Source organism: Pipistrellus hanaki, assembly GCF_964339955.1.
Source record: "Pipistrellus hanaki genome assembly, chromosome: 8".
NCBI lineage: Eukaryota > Metazoa > Chordata > Mammalia > Chiroptera > Vespertilionidae > Pipistrellus > Pipistrellus hanaki.
In genome coordinates this window covers 73,490,086-73,497,656 of record NC_140510.1, presented here as the reverse complement: position 1 = coordinate 73,497,656, position 7,571 = coordinate 73,490,086, and positions in this window count along the sequence as shown.

Genomic DNA, 7,571 nt, shown 5'->3' with positions numbered 1-7,571 from the left:
ATGACTTGCCCAGTATTAGCCCATATATATATGAGAATTACAGGAAAGCAGATTAATAAAACATGGCTAAGACAGAGCTAGCCCTCAGAACTGCTGAATCCAACTCTCTCTATTGGCTGTTATAGTTCCAGGGAGATTTACCACTGAGTTTCTAGATCTAACATGAACTAAACTTGATTAGTCGGCACTCTGCAGGGAGGAGATGCAGGGAAAACTATGGCTGAAAAACGAGTAATGGTTAGATGGAGTATTTTATTATATCTTCCAGAACGTTATTTTTATGCATTCAAACTGCCATCCTAGAGCTTATTCTTGGTTATATTTCTGCTGATGTCAGAAGCATCAAATGTGGTTTGCAGGCGTCCACTCCCAACTCTGTCTTAGGCCTCAGATCACTGGGACTCTGCTCTGGGTCCCAACTTTGCTGGTCAGGTCCATCAGAACAATCAACAGGATGCAAATATGCAAAGCTGCAGATAAGAGAAGAGAGAAAGGAAGAGTTGAACTCATTTGGAAGTCAGGCTTGTTTTCTTCTCGATCCAAGCAATGTTTTCCTGCCCTATTCACTTGGCAACAAGATGGACTCTAAGGGAGAGTATAAGATGGCAAAATTAGGGCATTCTGGAGTTGTAAAATGCCGTGAGAGGTAATAATAACTATAATGATAATATTAATAGTGACGGCCACAGTGGTGTACACCAGGGGCAGTGGCTGTGGTAACTGCAGTAGAGGTTTCATTGAGCACTCAGTGGATGTTTTCTACTTTATAAAAATGGCCTAATTTAATCCTCATGATCATAATATTCTTTTAGAGATAAGGAATCGGAAGCTTAGAAAGGTTAAGTACTTTATCCAATTATATAGCTAAAGAAGAGCAGAGCCAGAATCTGAAGCCATGCACTCTGATAGTGGAGGTCATGTTTGTAAAGCACAGCTTTGCATGGCCTCTAATTATTAACCACAACTCCAGTTCCCTGATTGTCCACCACAATCCAGCGCTTCCCATTCATCAAGGCACTTAATCCCCCAAACAACCCTCCAGAGAGAGGAGTGGAGAGCAGGCTGCCCAGGACTGGAAGGCATGGGGGCCCTGGAGGCCCTGGAACCTCCTGAGTTAGAGCAATACCCACCCGGCTGGCCCTGAGACCCAGGGATTGGCTGCCCAGAAGGATTCTCCCTCCTGTTGAATCTGTGACCTTCTCCTTCCCCTCCTATCCCTCCTCCCCCAGCTCCCATTCATCACAGTCTGGGAATCTGGCTCAGGCCTTTTCTTGGTGCTTGTTTGACCTGGTGTTCTAGCTGATTACTTAGCCTTTAAACCCATGAGGAAACTGAAAATGAATTATAGGTGACAATGGACGGTACCTAGATTCTATAACACATGTTTTTGAATAAATAATGAATGAATTTAAAAGTGAATGAGCAAATAAATAAGCAAATCTCATTGCAATTTATCTTCCTTCTCCAGCTCAGGTAAATAGTAATACTAATATATATAACTGCGAGGTACTAAAGCAAATGTTTTACATGGATTATTCATGTCAATTTTATTTACAAAATTCTCTGGTCTCCATTCTTTAATCTTTCTTTTAGACATATTTTTGAAATCATCTAAACTTTTTTCACTTTTCCACATTCTTGTAAATAACTTAGGAATAGAAACATCTCTGGGTATGTAACTTCAGCAGTTCATAAGTCATATCTTTGCAGGCAAAAGATTGTGTTTTTTGGAATCAATGACTCCATATATTCTTTCTTACCTACTCACCATAGGAGACTTGGATGTTGTGTATGTGCGTATATGTATGTATGTATGTGTATATATATATATATATATATATATATGTATAATGTATTCATGTGTGTATGTATGTATATGTATACATGCATGTATGTGTGTATGCATGTGTTAATGAAGGATCCTGGAGGAAAGAAAGCTGGGCAGGAAGAGTTTCTGTGCTGGTTTCTCTGAGTTCCTATTCCACTCCTCCCAGTGGGCAGTCCATTTAGTAACATCAGGGATCTTAAGAGTTGGTGGCAGGAAGGGGAGGCAGAAAAGGCTGTTGTCATCAGGAGAGGCCCCAGGGCATTCCACTGTGGTGAGTGGTGATGGTGAGTCTTGTGGCCCCAGCACAAGACCCCAGGTGGCTTTGGTGGAACCCTAGCATTTCTCCCTCACCTTAAAAAGTGGGGGATTTCGCTGAAACCGGTTTGGCTCAGTGGATAGAGCGTTTGCCTGCGGACTCAAAGGTCCCAGGTTCCATTCCAGTCAAGAGCATGTACCTTGGTTGCAGGCTCATCCCCAGGAGGGGGCGTGCAAGAGGCAGCTGATCGATGACTCTCTCTCATCGATGTTTCTAACTCTCTATCTCTCTCCCTACCTCTCTGTAAAAAAATCAATAAAAAGTATTAAAAAAAAAAAAGTGGGGGATTTCTACCTAAAAGTCATGGAGGAAACTTGTTTGATGATTCTCTCTCATTTGCTTATTTGGGGATATTTCCTCTGACTGTCCTGCAAACACCTCCAGCCATTCTCTTGCCTCAGAGGAAAGACAGGTACAGCTGATCATGTTAGGATCTTCCCCTCTCCCGGGAAGAAAAACACAACCCAGTGTAGATCTCTAGGAATAAAAAGAGTACAGGAAGATGCTTCCAAGCGGAGATATTAAAATTCACCTGCTTTCGTGCCCTAGCTGGTTTGGCTCAGTGGACAGAGCACTGGCCTGCAGAGTGAAGGGTCAAGGGCACATGCCTAGGTTGCAGGCCCAATGCCCAGTGGGGAGCATGCAGAAGGTGGCCTATCAATAACTCTCTCTCATCATTGATGTTTCTGTTTCCTTCTCCCTCTCCTTTCCTCTCTGAAATCAATATATATAAAATGAAATTCATCTGCTTTCTGGAGCTCTAGGGAGATCCTGGTCAACAAAAGAAGAAGCCCTCTTCTGCACTTTCCTCCCACCCCAGGGCCCTCAAAAATATCTACTGGGAATGTGGTTGGATAATGTTTTTATTTTCTAGCTGACTCCAACCCCCATCACACATCTATATTTTCTCCAACTCTCAACTTATTCCCTGTTCTAGTTGTAACCACTTTGGGGCTCATGACTCACAGAGGATGTGGAACATAAAATAGAGGAAGGAGCCTCTGAAGTCCAGGGCAGTGGAACGAGGGAGTAAGGACTCAGCTCATAAGTGATAGTTTTGGAAGAATGTCTGGTGGTTGCTGGCTGAGGAGATTGGATACAGGATGGAGAGAGAGTTAGAAGGGAAATGATGAGAACTTAGAGTTTCCATGTTCTGATTCTTTTCTTGATCCAAGCCCTGGGCTGGGCAATGGGTGAACATGGCCGAATCCCAATTAGGGTTATGGGTATAGAGAGCTGAGGGGCCCTAAAGGACAGGTGGTGAGACCCAAGAGAAGTCACCTGCCGGGGAGGTGGCTTAATGGTCCCATTAAGGATCAGAGAGGGACTCAGGAGAGGAAGGGGCCTGGGCACTGAGGGTTGACTGTGTGGATGGATGGTGAGGACTGGAGGGAGGAATGCTAGGGAGACTGACAAAGGGAGACCCTCTCTCCTTGTCATATAGGTTCTCCCTGGAACTTAGCTACAGCCCAGGGAAAGAGGAGACACAATATGGACTGCAATTACATTTTACTCAATTCTGTATAATGGAGACTCAACAGAAAAATTAAATTGATAAAGAGAAAAAGGAAGCTCTGTTTCTCCTCCTGAGTTTGAGGATCAACAAATCCTACTAGATAAAGAGCTTCTGGTGTATCAGGCTCAGTGCTCAGCGATTTACAAGTTCGAGGGGAGTCCTAATCAGTGAAAGAAGCACCTCTATTTTAATCTTGACAACTGCTGCAGGAAGTGGCTTCTGAGAAGGGTACTCCCAGGCCCAGAGAGGAGAAGTAACTTGCATAAGTTTATACAGTAAATGGCAGAGATGGATTGCAACCAAATACTTATACCGAGGCACATGCGATTAATCCCAATGCTTTACTGTCGCCCCTACATCCCAGAGGCAGAGCCGTGACTGAATGGGGAACAGGCTAAATTAGTATGGGTTGCAGTCCCTGGCTTCCTGACCCTGTCTGGAGGGGGTCTCAACCTAAATGGGCCACAAAGGATCCCCTCCAGCTAGTAGTTTCCTGCTATCTCAAGCCCTGGTCGTAACACACAACACTTACCTTCTTCCCGTTCACTAAGAAATCAAACTAATCAGATTGCGACAGGCTAAGCATCCCACCTGTAAACAGATTTCACCTTATGGGTGGTTATGCTGTTTGGCACCACGGATGGGACTGAGCATAAAGGATTTGGGTCAAAGCACTGAAATCCTTCCTTGTGTGGAAGCTGGCAGCTGGAGTCCAGAGAGCTGGACTCCTTGGCTTCATGGCCCTTTAAGTCTAGAGCACCTGTGTGGTCCCGCCTCTTACCTTGTGCCTCACTCTGCCTCCCACCAATCCTGGCTTCAAAGCTTGCTCTGTGCATGGCCCACACCTCTTCTTGCTTACTCTGGGGTTGGAGGGCCTCAGTGTGAAAACCATACACAACTATTTAAGCTTAAACCCACTTTGTACACTGCCTCAGCCCCTGGATGGGTTCCTTCTTCTCAAAGAGAGAGAAGTGGATCTCTAATCTCATTCTAATTGCAGAAATGTCTCCTTGTAGGAAGTCAGATGGACAATTCCAATCTGTGCCCTAAAGTGGAGGTGTTGGGTGCTGCATCCACCCAGCCCCTCTTTACCCTTTCTACTTCCTCCCCACCCACAGGATTGGTCCCCTGGAAAATACTGATGTAGTCAAGGCAACCACTATACAGATGAGTAAACAGAGGCTCACGTAAGTAAGATCAGTAGCTCAGGACCATGCAGAACATAAGTGGCAAAGTGGGAACTATAACCAAGGTCTTCTGGATTTAAACACCTGGGGGTGTATAGACAGATTCCTTGATCAAAAGAACAATATCATTTTGATCTTTCTGAATGTCTCCATTTATATGTCTGGAGCTCAAATCAAGCAATTCTTATTCTTTCAACTGAAGCAACACCCAGAACTTGGCCTCACATGTGGGCGATGCAGGTAGCTGCTCAAGTAGTTTCAGGAGAGGAGGCAAGACCTCTCTGTCCCCCAGCTCACTTCCTTCATGAGTGTGTGGAGCCCTGACATGCCATGGTGAGAGTTAATCCTTTGTCTTAAGGCAAACTCACTGTGTGACAGTGCTTCAGGCCAGAGACAACAAACATCTGGTATCTTCTTGACCTGGCTAACTAAGGAAGATCTACCTTCCCACTTGGTCGAGATGTAGCTTCAGAATCCTTCCCACCGCAGAGCTAGTCCAGAAACATTCCTAACCAAATGCACTTGGAAGCTGCCAACTTTCTTTGTAACTCAATGTCTAGGTCCAAGGCCTTCTCCACTTCGTGCATCTGTGGAGATGAGTGTTTACGTGTGTGTGTGTGTGTGTGTGTGTGTGTGTGTGTGTGTGTTTCACATGTGTTATACAGTTGCTAAATAAATCCACAACATGGTTATGAGAGAAGTTGGAGATGACAATGCGAATAAGGTAGAGCTTTGGATCAGATTTTTTCGATCTTTCTACTTCTGCTGCAAATAGCCCAGTAACTCTCTGAGGCCTGGAACATGAGGACCAAATTCCTAGGCCCAGTGTGCAAAGCCTTCCAAGATCTGTCCTTATTTCTGGCTTTAAGCCCTTTTGCTCTTCAAAAATTACTACTCTTCTCATTGTTCTTCTGCCTCAATGATTATTCTCCTTGATTCCTTCCACTGACCTCCCAACACACCTAACAAACCCCATAAGCTTTCCATGGAGGCCCCTCGGGACTGGCCCTACCCCTTTCTGTGAGCACATCCCCAACCACTGTCTCTCTTGTTCATAATTTCAGCCACACTGGTCTTTCCCCTGCTTCCTGAGTGTGCTCATTTCTTTCATGTCCCAAGGCCTTGGTGCAAGTTATATATTCTGCCCTGAGTTCTGTTTTCTCAGACCTTGGCATGACTGGTGCCTTGCTTAGCCTGTCGCAATCTGATTAGTTTGATTTCTTTGTGAATGGGAAGAAGGTAAGTGTTGTGTGTTACGACCAGGGCTTGAGATAGCAGGAAACTACTAGCTGGAGGGGATCCTTTGTGGCCCATTTAGGTTGAGACCCCTCCAGACAGGCATCCTTCATTCACTCATTCATTTACCCAATAGATACTGGGCATCCAGCTTGTGCCATGCCATATACTAAGTAGTAGAGGCACAGTGGAAAACAAGATCAACCAGTGTTCTTCCTCCAAGGAGTTGGTTCATAAGAGAGAAAATTAACCTGAGGTAGAATATTTTCCATTTTGAGAACACAGAACAGGAGAGGAGCTTTGTTTTGGGGGAAGGGACCACTGGACCTGAAAGATGAGTAGGAGTTGATTCTGTTGAGAATTGGGAATGGAGGCGGGGCAGGCAGGGGAAGGAGAGAGTGGAGGCAAACGCCCTTCTGTGGCTGCTTGCACTCCTGGGAGAAGTGATCCAGGCATTGTTTTTAAGGGTCCACAGTCTCTTCACCATCTCACTCTGCCCCTTAAAAGAGGGAGGTACTGAACATACAGAGCACACGCTTCCCATTTACAGGAGTAGGGATGCTGCCATCAAAACCACAGATCATGGTGTGTCCCAATATTTATAGGAAGGAATCCTCCAGCGCCAACAGAAAATGCAAGCGGAACGTTTTCAGTCTCAGGGCTCTAAAGTCAGATGATGGCATTAGAGTTATCAAGTATGAAAGCACTTTGGATTAAGGGAACCAGATATGTTAATTTCTGGGAAATGAAAACTGACCCTGAACGATTTATCAAGAGTGTTCTCAAACTTGATCCAACCAGAGAAACTTTTGTTTGCATGAAACCTTATGCGGTGTGAACAAATTCAACAGGAAGGCTAGTTGGGTATGCTGGGGGTGGGGCCTGAAGTCCTGTAGTTTTCTCTCCTTCAGACACCCCAGGGCTCTGGGAGGCCTAAAAATCACTCAGGGCGCAAGGAACCACCACTAACCACCACAGGCTGACCACAGCGGAAGGCAGGCTGCTGTCTCCCGCAAGGACTCCTCTCTGATCTTGTTTCAGATAATGGAAAAAAACAACCACTGATCTTTTTTCCTTCTTTTTTTTTTTCCTGCTGTCTCCCCAGAGGACTCCTCTCTGATCTTGTTTCAGACAATGGAAAAAAAACAACCACTGATTTTTTTTTTTTTTTTTTTTTTTTGCTTTAATGAAAAGGCAAGACTGAATGTCTTCACTTTTAAATGGATTGTTCTGGTGGGTGAGAGAAACTCCCACCTCCTGACTCAGGGATTTGTATATTTGTTGTAAGAAAGGTCTCATGAATTAGTTACATCAAAGAACCCTTGTACCCAATGACGGAATTGATATTGGAAATGACACTGCCCTCCCCCGCAACCAAAACAAACCTATTTCTGGGGGGGGGGGGGGAAACACCACAGGGTAACAAATCCTGCTTGCTAATGTCAATGGAAAAGTACTGGTCCCGCTCCCGTGTCCTTGTGTCCTTGG